We start from the raw sequence: 12,880 nt of genomic DNA, 5'->3' as shown, positions 1-12,880 counted from the left end.
CTACAGGCTGGCCACACAAATCCTCACACAGGCACTTTGCGCCTGTTGGTTGCATCTCGATGTGCATGTCTGTGCTTACGTTGTGCTGTCAGTATGTGTGTGTGCCTGTTGCCTGTTGGGGGACGGTGTCATTGCCGTGATTGACAGTGAGGGGTGCCATCCTGAGCAGTTCCGCCTGCTGTCAATACACCAGGCAGCTCATGAATCAGCTTCTCTGGAGACCGAAGCTGCTCTGATGCTTGACTCTGCAGACTACATGTTACTCCTTTCATGCAGCGTGTGGATTTGTGATTTGATGTTTGTCGAAGGCCTCGTCTGACGTGTTTCAGTATCCTGTGTTAATAACCAGCCATTCCATCTGGATGCTTTACAAACAAAGGTGGTTGAGTTGAATCAAGTGGCCCTTTAGCTGTTTGTGAACAGACAGCTTCTGGTACAGAACCATGAGAAAGCAAAGCTAGGATTTTGACGTCAGTGATAGTTGTTTTTGGGTTGGCTGAGTGCTCCTACTATACTGGATGTCCTCCGACGATGTGTTGAGGCGCTGACACAGACGTGATTGTTTAATAAGCTCCCACAGCTGCACAGTTCCTGAGCCTCTTTCTCCCTCTTTTTCCTCTCCTCCCTCCCTCCCTCCTGTCGTCTTCATCTCTTTGCTTTCACTCTTTGCTGTCTCTCATGTTCCCCTGGCCTCTCCCTCCGCCTCTGCCTCTGCCTCCTTGATGCCTTTTGGTTACCTCCTCACTCTGTTGCACTTTCTCTCCCTTTCAATTTTAACTCCAGACAGCCTGTTCTCCTTCTCCTTTCCTCTCCTTTTTTCTATCTTTCTCAGCCTGTTGGCTACGTAATAGCGCAGTGAAGACAGACTGAGAAGGTTGATGACTGAGGTGATGGGGACTGGCTGAGGTTCAACACTGCAGGTCCTCAAATGCTTCAGCCCAGTCGAGGCCAAAGAATCGGGAAAAAGAAAAAAAAAAGAAAAGGGCCCCTTTTGGTAGCATGAAGCATAGTTTCGTCATAGTGTTTCAATTATTGCTGCCTTCTAGTCCCTTATGAGAATGGAAAGACAGTTATTCTGTGTGATGTGTGAGCAGTAATGCCATCCCATAATTAACTGCCTATCACTTAATAAAGCTGATACAGTGTAATGAAGATTATAGAAATTCCAACTCATAGACCTCCCACTTGGCAGCTTTGAATCATATGCTGAATACTGAGTGACATTTAAATACATGTGATATTAAAGCAATTTCCCAAATTTGTCTCCATCACACTGACCTGATTTAATTTGCTTTAGGTCAGCAGATCATCTGTTCTGCATGTGAGGATGTTTCATATACATTCGCTGCCATGCTTCCTGGCAGTCTGAGACACTCCGAAGCAGGCATTGCTCAACCATCAGAGTGACACAGCATCAGACAGCTAAAAACCACGGATGATAGTCCTGAGTGTCCGGCAGGCTGTTTGTTGTTGTGGTTTGGAGCGTTATAAAATCAGTGTTTTTCTCCCGTGTCTGCGGCACTCTGACCATGCTGTCAGTGCGAGTCTGTCAGCTTGACAAGCAGACGCCACTCTGCATCACAACATGCTGTCACACTGAAGGACGTGGGAGGAGGTGTGCCTGTGTGTGTGTATATGGGTGTATATGGGTGTGTGTGTGTGTTCATACAGCTAGAAGGCGTACATGTTGACATCAACTCCTGCATCCTGTTACATCACTTGGCTCAAGGTTTGGCCATTCTTCCCCCAAAAAGTAATGAATTGAATGTGATAATTTGCCATCTGATATTAATAACTTTATTTACATGTTGCTATATTGTATTGTTGCCTCCAGGCTCCTTGTTTGTGCGTGTCTTTGTGCTTGCATGTGAATTTTGCTTTTTCACATGCATTCGTGCTTCAACAAACGCACATACAAACTGCTAGCGGGGCTGCCATTTTTCGGATCTACATGCATTTTCACTAGGAGAGGGAATAACACCAATTGCAGACTGAAACGGAAAAAAGGGATGGAATCAACAGCTGCGAAATGTGTCAATCCGAAGAAAGCAAATAGACAGAGAAGGAGACTTTGGGAGGGAGTGTGAGGAGAATAAAAGATCAGACCTGCATCGGAGGTTACAGGTTGAAACGTTTGATAAGATTATCACTGTTTGATACTCTTCTCAAACTTCTCAAACCTTTACAATGAGAAATTTGCTGGCACTATTTCACTTCTTTCACAGGGATCACTTGACCACTTCAGAAAATTAGTCTGAGCTTCTGTCAGAGTGCCTGCTGTTGAGGAATTCAGGGAACAGTTTTACATGCTTGTGCTCTCTGCAACAGTGTGAGTGCCTCCTTAATATGAGTGGAGCTAAGACGCTGAAATGGAGCTAAAGGATTTAAAAAATCTTGAAAATATATAGGGAGAAGCTCAGAGGTGGGGGTAGAGTAAACAGAGAGAGGTGAGAGAAGATGATGAATGTGGACATGAGCTAACATGCTCTCTGAGAAGATGGGGAAAAAAGGGGACAGGACAGGAAGAGAGGTGGTAAAGAAGACGAGATCAGCAGGGGAGAGATGAGCAGCGAAGAGGAGAGCGGACAGAGGATGGAAATTGATAAGGCAAGAGTCGATGTGAGAGGATGGGTAGAGGAGCAGAGCAGAGATGTAGGGAGTAGAAGGGTGGACGTGCACTGAATGGGAGGGAGAGGGAGATATGAGGGCGTCTCGTAAGTTATTCCCCAAGAGAACCATCTCCTCCCCTCCACTCTGCTCAGAAGCATCAGTAAAAGGTTCTATAAATAGCTTCAACAGTGAGCTGCACGTTTCTCTACTCAGATAGCCTATAAATACATGCAGCTTCTGTCACTTCATATCCGCTGCTCTGGACGCATATTCGCTGCCCCACAGCCCTGCAGCCTCCAACAGGGAATCCTCCTCTGGAGATGACAGAGAAGGAGCAGAAAAAGATGTTGATGAGGAGCATGGCCAAGATGCTTATGATGGCAATAGGGCTGACGGACACCGCTGATAATGATGGCAAGTAATGAAGATGGCTATCTTGATGATGTGAGGAAATCTGTGAATAATGAAACCTTTTTACCCTGATTTGTTCAGAAGTTTCTAATGCACATCTCTGTTAATGCAAAATTTAAGGAGTTTCTTAATGCAAATGCTAATAAGAATGTTTTGATGATGATGGATAAATTTGATGATTTCCTTTGCAGAATGCTTTGTTCATCTCTCTGCAGCGTGCAGCTCGACAGCTGATTTCATGCCTCAGATGATTATAAAATACCAGAACGCTGTCAACATGAGAACATGCCAAGTGTTTTATTCCCCGTGAATTTGCATCAACAGGTACACATACTCTACATTGAAGAAATAAATCGTTTTTCATAGTGTAGGAGGTACAGATGTAATTTTCTGTTAACCAACTTTGCTGTACAAAAATAATGGTGCATTTACTGTATACTGTACGCAGTACAGTCAAAATCAAAAAAGTGAAGTGATGGAAACAAAAACTGTGACACAGTAAATTCATGTAATGTATAGCACAAACTGTAAAGTACACTTTACAGTAAATTAGAGTTGCAGGTGTACTTCATTCGGCCAAAAGGCCTCACCAACATCACTTCTTATGACCATGTGAAATAAGAGATGATCTCAGTTCCTCCTTTAAAATCTTATTTATTTTCGGTTGGGTCAATAGCCAAAATTATTTCAAAGAGCTCCCCTGCTCATGGATGTTCTGGCTGGCGTGGGAGGGTTTTTTATCTGAGACTGAAATCTGTTGTTGTGTTCGGTCAGTTTAGGTACATAGCAACATTATTCAATTTTTCTCTAGAAATACTTTTCAAAACTTTTTTGTTGTGCTTTTGAGGTGTGATTCGAATTAATTGAATAATTTCATAGCTTTTTTCTCAGTGAGTGTATTGATTGTCAAAAATCCTTCATGGTTTGGTCATTCAGGTGCTGTTGTGCTATTGTGTGAAGAGTTTTGAAAGCTTGAACTGGGGTTTGAAAAACTTGCAAAAAATGAAAAATTGCCATAAGTTGTTATTGAGCATTTATTTTCTTTCTTTTATAGATGTAATCTTAAGAGTAAATTGATTTCAAGAGCTGAAAAAGTAAAAGTAGTCACTAAGCAGTCAGATATTTCCTGGGAAAGAAAGACGAGTAAGACATGTTTGAGTGTACATTGCGTGTCGACCAGTTGAAGGTTTGTATTGTACTTCTCTCTGCTTTAAACGCAGTCATTAGTACATTCATACTTGTATGACCCTCTGGCTCGGACAACCGGTGTGACGTTTTAGCAGAGTTAGACTTCATTCATTATGCTATTGGAAATGTGTAGTCAGGCGGACACCAGACAGGACCAAAATCTACACCTCCAAACGAACATTCATTCCATTCATCTGTGCTGATTTCCTCAACAAAGGAAGGTGTCACTGCAGCGAGCTACCAAAATCTCCCACCTCCATCTGTGTTTGATTTTTAATTTGACTGACTGAAGAAAAATCTATGAATTTTGCATCCAAACTTTGTTCTGAAATGTAATAAAGAATGTAGGTGGGGTTATGTGCTGGGCTATGATCTCTTTACTTGTTAGAGTCCTCCTTTAAAATCTTCCTAATCTTCCTTATTTCCTGCGGGGTCCCTCTCCAAAATGATTTCAAAGATCTCCTGTGCTTATAGAAAAGGTCAAGAAAATTAAAGTCCTTGTCGACCTGGGAGGATTTCCGCTGTTGCTCTGAAAATGTGTTCTGAAATTTAACCAAAGAATGCCGGTTCAGGATTTCTGATATTCTTTGTTATATTCTTGTTGCTGGAACACATTCATATTGGTTATCAAATGCTGTTTATTTTAGATTGCAGATTGCATCAATCCTTAACCCTAATTTAGTAGCATGACTGATGTTGATGGGGGAGGAAGAGGAGTGATGACGCTTATCGTAGAATCTTTGTGATGACAATAGTGAAGTTAGATGAAATAATTAAGAAAAGTGTGTGTTTCTGCGGCAGATTGCACACACGTGATCACGTATGAATTTACATGTACGTATGTGTGTTTCTTTTTTTTGAACTTGTTGCACTGATTATTCTGTTTGTGCACTGAGATTTAATAGGCTTAGCTGATAAATAATGAAAGTGTTACACTCCATTCTCTGTAGAGGGAGTGTGTGCTTGCCTCTATATATGTGAGAGAAATACATCATCCCCCAGGGGCTCTCTCCTTAAAGGGGTGATTTGCCTGCTGGCTTGCTCTTGTTAAAGGGCTGGCTGACATGCTTTGATGTGGTTCTGTGCTCCCTGCGGTTTGATTGGCACACTGGATTAATGTTGTTCCACAGATGAAAGAAACTGTGAGGGAATGATATGAATTTTGTGAAATGAAAACGCAAACATTGAATGTGATTAATGAATTGGTTATGTTTGCAAAGTGGCTTCCGTGTTTCGCTCTGGACAGGTGTCATCTCATCTCTTTTTCCTCTCCTCGGTATGATCCTCTCGCTCGACAGCTGATCACACAATAAGGTCCCTCTGAAGCCTTTTATATTTGTATTCCTGTCTCTAGTTTTTACACACCCCTCCCCTCGTGTCTCCTGCCAGTGCTACTTTTAAGATCAGAGTAATGTGCAGCAATGAGCCAGGTGCTCGGTGAGCCGCTAGTACTGTGATGGCAGTGAGCGCCGACACCTCAGAGAGCTCGATTGTTTAGTCTGGTCAATCTTTACCTCTCCGCACCAGCACTCACGCACAGCTACACACGCTACACATTACCTCTGTTTGTGTGTGCATCATGGCGACTCCCACTGTCGTCCCGCGTCAGTCAGCTCTGCAGACTAATAAAGGTGCTTTTCAGCCTATCAGGGATGATTTCCATCACAACAGGACACACCTTAGCACAGGGGTAATTTCTCAATGTCACCCAGGCAGCAGCTCTGCCAGATGCTGATCCACAGAACAACAAAGTTGTCCTTACAGCTGCTACTGGACCTGGCAGGCAATCACTTTATGGAAGAATTGATGCATCTGTTTCTAACCTCAAATACCTCTTTGTCTACCAGGTCTGATTCCTGTGGAGGAGTTTTAGTTGTGTGAGTGTTGCCTTCTCTTGTAAATCATATCTTTTAGTTTAGCATACAGTTGCGAGGTGGTCATTTTGTGCTTTCCACTACTTTCCACTTCTTTGTTGCCCCTGTCCTGATGAGTTACTCATATTCTGTCCTAAACAGTGAAAAATGCCCATCACATTCTCTTGCTTTTTGTGTGCACAAATATGAAAACACACATGATAACATGATAAAGATAAAAGCACAAATTACTGACAGTTGAAAAATTGGAGTCACAGAATTTTTGACATTTTTGGTTGATAAATAACTGAAATGATTATAACCAGTGAGTGAGAAATTTCTTGTCAGTTGACTGTTTGGACAAACTACTACTGCAACAGACACGATTCATTCTGTACTTGTTTGATGGCCAGACCAGCCTTCATAATACCACTCCTTTTATTATACCTTGCAGTTGAAGAATTAGTTTGACATTTTTGAAAGTATCCGTTGCTTTTTTGCCAAGAATTAAATAAGAAGAGTGATACTGCTCTACTACTGTTTTAAGTGGGGTTGTGCACTGGGCTTTTTCCTGACCAGGACCAGTCATTTCCTGGAGTCTCTGCTGGTTACCTGGCAACTGCTGCTAGTCAAGAAATAATCTTGCACATAACCCTCTGTAACACCACCACGTATCCTTTTTTGTCCACTTTCATGAAACAAACGAGATACATTACTTTCTACTACTACTATAGTTTCTGCTGATATACTATTAAAATACAATTTTTAATGTGCATTAAAAATAATTTAATATATAACTATAATAACTTTTTTGGTTATTTATAATACCTTTTTTGGTTATTTATAATACCTCATCTAAGGAAGATGCTCATGAAAAATTTGTCCATCGTCCATTTGAAGGCCTAAATGTAGGCTCTAGGAAATTGTTATGGGCATTTTTCACAGGTTTTGCACATTTTTGCAGCACTAATGTTCATGTAGTGTGAATCTGCTAGTTGATAGGTTTGTGTGAAGTTTGGAAACAGAGGTATGAGGACATAAAATATCGATCTTTAGGATTTTTGTGAAGAGTAGACCCCTGCAAGTTCCATTTTGATCTAAAATCTTTAGATTGTCTACCCCTACTGGCAGATTATGTAAGCTTTAAAGAACTAACTTTATATAAAGTATAGTTGTCTTAGTATGCCTTCATTACAGCTCAGTCAGCTTTTCAGAGCTTTGAAAGTCTGTCTCTGATTATGACTGCATTGGAAGACAGTGTGTGTTAGAACAATCTGCATTTGACTCTTAAACTCCGTGTATCTGTAACTAAGGGAGCAGCTCAAGTCTCGCATCTGTGTCACGCACAGTGTCACTGCTGAATCCGACTACCGCTGAGTCTGTGGAGGCAGACCATCCTCCTGCCGCAGGAGTGATTTACACTGGAGAGGTGACATCCAAGTCCCCCCTGGTCCTCCCAGCCGGCAGCCCACATTGGAATCAAACCTGTTTGCTTAAACACCACCTGAATAACTCTGAGAAAACCAGGTGTGACTCTCTGACAGTAATTGATTGATGAAGTGCAGCAAAGCAAGGAGCACAGACCTGCAGCCTTGCAGAGCAAAAGTGCTCGAGCTGAGGACCTCTGAGACTGTAACTAGTAAAACAACTGTGTATACAAAATGTCTGAGTGTCATGTCTGACATAAATATTATTTTTGTATAGCTAATGTAGATGTTGTGGCTTGTTACCATGGCAAGGCTGCATTGCTAGGCACTGATGTGTTGTTTCGGTAGCAGACGCTCCTGTCAGAGTGTTGCCATGTTGTGTCGCTGTATCTGCAGCCTGGGCTTTGTAGTGTAAATAAGGATGCCTGTGTGTGTGTGTATGTGTACTCGATCATACTCCTTTCATAGACCTGCTGTCACACTTCAAATCTGCCGACTGGAAAGAAAGAATAGCAGTAGGTGAGGTTAACGGTAAGAGTGAATGAGATATGAGACCAAAGTGCGAGACGGAGCTCGAAGGAGAGACAAAAGACGAGAGGAGGATAATGAGGGGAAGAGGGAGCGGATTAAAAGAGACAGAGAGGGAGTAATGGGGACACAGAGCGCCAATAGAGGAACAAATGGATGGAAGAGGAATGATGTAAATTGGAAACAAGAGGAATGAAAGAAAGAGAAAGGATAATGGAGGACTACAATTTAAAAAGACAAGACAGTTAAATAGACAGTTAGATAGATAGATGGACAGATATGATACTGAGACAATACATGAATAAGAAAGCGGCAGTGTATGTTGTGCGAGAAACAAACACAGACAATCTCGTGCTACCATGGTGCTCTGCTTGCTCTGTACTGAAAAGGATTCTCGATAAACAAGTTTGAGGATAGTGTATTCTGTCTCAGTATTTTTGTTTGTTTGTTTGTTTTTGTTTGTACTGATACAGTACAAACGTATCAGTATAACCCTGTGTTCCTGATAGCTCCCAAAATAAATAAGAATATTTTATGGCTGCACTATTAGAAAGAATAGGAAAGTTTCAATGCCTTGTGCATCATTTTGTACACTTTTCCGATTTTAGCATGAAATATGGGAAATAATTAGAAACCGTGGGATCTTTATTGGAATTTGGAAAAGTTTGCTCAGCTGCACATGTGCATATAGCAATGGACCTGCCAAAGCCTTCACTTCAGCACACTTTAAAGAGGTTAACAAAGCTGCAACACGTCTCAGTTCAAATGAAAAGACATGCATTCAGAAAATGTGTCTCCACCATGTCCAACATTTCTAGCTTAGACAGGACATACAGCAAGCACAGAGGACAGGGTATGTGATCAAATCTGTACCTGCTTGTTTGAATTCTCCTCATCTAGCCCACATGGGGATTACTGTGAAAGAGTGCCATGCCTGTTCACCTTTTAGAGAATATTTTTAGTTACCATTAGATTTGGTGTTGCCTCTGCAACTCCCAAAGCAACCTAGTGGCTCTGATGGATGATACACTCAAACCAAGAGGGGTTTGTGAGACAAACACAATCTATATATGTGCACACTGAGACACAGCTGGAAGCTCAGGTGGTACCTTGTGTATGTAGTTTTTTTCCTCATCTGGGTTTGTCCAGTTAACATAAAGTTGTTCATGTATTGCAGCTACAATACAGTAGGAGTCATCTTTATGTCTCTGTGCCAGCAATAACTGTGGCCAGAGGCATTTTATATTGAGTTGTTTGTCCATTCGTTTCATTCTTATGAATGTGTTATCTCAGGAACGCCTTGAGGGAATTTCTTCACATTTAGCACAAAAATCCAGTTGTACACACGGATGAACTGATTACGTTCTGCTGAGCAAAGGTCAAAGGTCATTGTGACCTCACAGAGCACATTTTTACCCATAACTCGAGAATTCATGCACTAATTATGACAAATTTCCACATAAATGTCTAATAGGGTAAAATGACAAAGTGATGATATTTTATATCCAAAAGCTCAAAGGCCACCATCACTGTGACATGTAATGTTCAAAACCCTTTTCTAGCCATTATTCAACTCCATAACTTAGGAACTGAAGAATTTTGTGAAGAAGATTGCGGCCATATTTCACAGCTGTGCTGATTGTAAAGTTTATTTTGATACAATAGGCATCAAAATAAACTGCAAGGTGGTAATTGTACTTTCAACAAAGAATCTCAATATTCCAGAGCAGTACTTCACTACCAGGAGTACTTGTACCCCCAAGGGGTACTGTTATTGCCACGGGGTACTTTTGAAGATTATGGAGCAGCTCAAACAATCCACATTTTGAGTCATCTCGAAATAATTTTTCAGTGAAAGCTTGTTAGCTTTTGAACAGTACAGATTAAATGATCAGCTGAAACTAAAGGTTTAACATTCAAAATCCTTTACTAAAAGTAATGGATAAATGGTTGCCACTGCATGTAAACTCTTCCAACCTAAACTAAACATTAACCAGTTCAATTGTATGACAATACTCTAACTACCACTATTATATCCACTTTCAATAAATAACATTCAGTTTGAAATAAATTCAGATGATGACTTTTGGGACATGAAAACCCCTGCTCTACAGGACTTGCTGATATGTATAGCTCTGTGTCTACAGTTTAAAGTATTAACTACTACCGGTAATATGTAACACACGCGTGGTACCCCTCACCCTCGCTGCCTCGCTCCCACACATACTCACGTTGGGACCATATAATTTGACCACCTTCCCCCACCCTTTATTATGATAATCAGTCCGTCGGTGGTCTATTTTTAGCTCTGAATCTCCCCGCCCTGCATCTCCCTCTTGGTGACTTCCTGTCTAATTATACAAACATGCATATGAAAACATGTGAACATTCTCATAGTCACTCGCAGGCTGCTGTGGATGCATGACGGGGTTAACCAATCATGCTTTTTTCCCCTCTCACTGTTTCCTGTCTGTCTCTGTTTTTCTCTGCTTGCCACTCTATTATTGAGCAAAGGTCTTCGTTCTCTTATAGTCTGACAGCCAGATGAGCTATTTCAGTATATCAGCTATTTTAGCTTTTCCTCTAAATGGAATTTCCTTGTTATGTTACTGCGTAATCTCTTCTCCTTTTCTCTTCTCTCTCACACACACACTCCCACCAACGTGAAAATATTCTGTGGTCGTCATGATCTGAGGCAGAGAATGTCTTCACACCTAAAGTGGCAGCACCGAAGCTTTTTTGTGCTATTATAGATTTAAGTCATTTAAGCCATAAATCTGTTTGACGCTCATACTCCTACTTGCAGCGTCACCTCCAAGAGGTTTGGCTACATCAGCTGATTGCAATGCAAAGACCATTTTTGGCTCACATCCGACTTTATCCTTTATTAGCGAGAGCACGACATCTAATCAATAGTCAAGAGCAGCAGTGCTTTTGGCTCAGGGGAAGCGTTGCTGCATGCTCTCAGTACAGTCTCTTGCCATATTTTAATTTGAGCACCTGTGCAGCTTGTCCTGCTTTGTTCAGCTTATTTATTAAAGCTCCATTTTAACAGGAGTTTGTACGGCTGTGTACAAACCCCCGTATATCTGTGTGCAGCATGTTTTTGATGGGGCTACGATCAGACATTAGACCATGCATCAACAGTGTATGTGGAACACTTACAATATTTGTAACACACAAAACTCTCTTGTTTTGAGGCAACTCTAATGTTTAGTTAGACTTGATTTCAAAGCAATTTTTAGTTATCTAAACTAACTAAAAACAAATCAAAACAAATAAATTGTAAGCAGGCTGAAGAAAGATGAATACTAGAATTGTAAATTTGTTTTTATTTGACTCATTTATAGATCTTTTATTCCTTTAAACATACACAGGCAGGCATAGTATAAATATGTATGTGATAAATTGTTTGTTAATAAACTCTGTTACTTGAACATAATTTTGTTTGCAAGCACCCAGGTTTTTTCATTTTAGGAGCACATGTAATCCTTGTGATAGTTAGTATCAAGTTATGTTTAATGTCCTCTTATGTTTCCAAATTTGATTGGACAAAGTACTCAATTTGGCTCTTCCTTGGGTGATGTATTGCAAATAAGCCAATGTGGGTAATAGCTAGCAACAGGACAGAAGAGGAACTTGTACCAACAAAACATTTATCATTAACGCAATATTGTGTTTTAGTAGTTTAAACAGAGAATTAGTCAACTTTTTGTTCACTCTATATGTATACAGGGCATTTCAGGGCAAGTTGAGAAAAAACTGCAATTTAGTTGGTGATTCGTGATTTAAATAGATCATGATTTGGTCAGATCACACACCCCTAAACTGATTTGCAGACATTTCAGCTCCCATCCATGAGGCTCCATAAAAAATGGATTGTATCTTTATTGTAATCGGCGTCTACCTGGAGGTTTGCGGGCAAGAAAAAGGAACTTGGTAAGGTTAAATATAGATGAAGAGAGAGTGAAAGGTAGCGATTGGGGAAGTACACGACAGAGTATGGATGTTACTGGAGACAGTGTTCATTTTGATTAACAAGGTCTACACAATTATTTAGTGGGTGTCGCTAAGGGGAAAGGAGGAGTGAGAGCCATGAGTGACTAAGAAAAACAGGTAATGTGCTAAACCGCTCTGAATTTAGAAATGTGTGAAAGGGAAGGAAGGGAGAAGAGAGGAACAGTTGGACTATCTGCCTATGTCAAGGCCGGATAGTCGATCAATATTCCCAGATCAGTTCCAACAAGATGCTCTCTCTCTCTCTCTCTCTCTCTCTCTCTCTCTCTCTCTCTCTCTCTCTCTCTCTCTCTCTCTCTCTCTCTCTCTCTCTCTCTCTCTCTCCCTCTGCCTCTCTGTTCTGTTTGTGTGTCCAGTGAAGGAAGCTGTGGGAGAAAACCATTGGCAGTTCATCAGTATTCCAGCAGGCTCTGCCTACTCTGGTGTGGGCAGTAGAATAATTTCACTGATCTTATAGATCAATAGTTGTACCCACAGGAAGGCGACTAGCCCTGGCTGGCTGGCTGAGCTTCTGCGGTATTCAGAGTAGCACTATACATTCGATGGATGTTCCTGTTCAAGATCATTTTTTTTTGTTTAACATGCTGTTTAAATTATAGAATTGGGACCCGTTGTGCTGGTCTGTGAAACTTCTTCACTTTGGTATTTCTTGGATATAAGGATATGATAGGCAGTGGGGTTATAGTATGACAGCACCACTACCCTTAAAGTGATACTGATACCAGTAGAGTACTTTACTCGATACCCATCATGTGAATGGAAACATTCAGCTGCATAAAATACCACCACCGCTTCTCGACATCCAAGTCATTTTTACACGAATGCATTTTGAAAGCGTCTGTATAG

General features: G+C 41.1%; 1 protein-coding gene across 11 annotated transcripts in view; it reads left to right on the top strand.

Annotated features, from left to right (window-relative positions):
• The window catches only part of LOC124062071 (membrane-associated guanylate kinase, WW and PDZ domain-containing protein 2-like), a 76,018-nt gene that overhangs the window by 19,436 nt on the left and 43,702 nt on the right, over positions 1–12,880 (top strand). The window contains exon 1 of one of the 11 annotated variants that reach the window (XM_046394545.1): positions 1,439–3,345. The exons of the other annotated variants lie outside the window; for them this stretch is intronic. The gene's annotated coding sequence lies outside the window, so the exon portion shown is untranslated. Of the gene's footprint in view, positions 1–1,438; positions 3,346–12,880 lie in introns of those variants that run through there. 11 annotated transcript variants of the gene reach the window in all.

The sequence above is a fragment of the Scatophagus argus genome, chromosome 7 (assembly GCF_020382885.2).
Source record: "Scatophagus argus isolate fScaArg1 chromosome 7, fScaArg1.pri, whole genome shotgun sequence".
NCBI classification, from domain to species: domain Eukaryota; kingdom Metazoa; phylum Chordata; class Actinopteri; family Scatophagidae; genus Scatophagus; species Scatophagus argus.
Note: the sequence above shows the minus strand (reverse complement) of the source record. Positions and strands in the feature narration are given on the sequence as shown.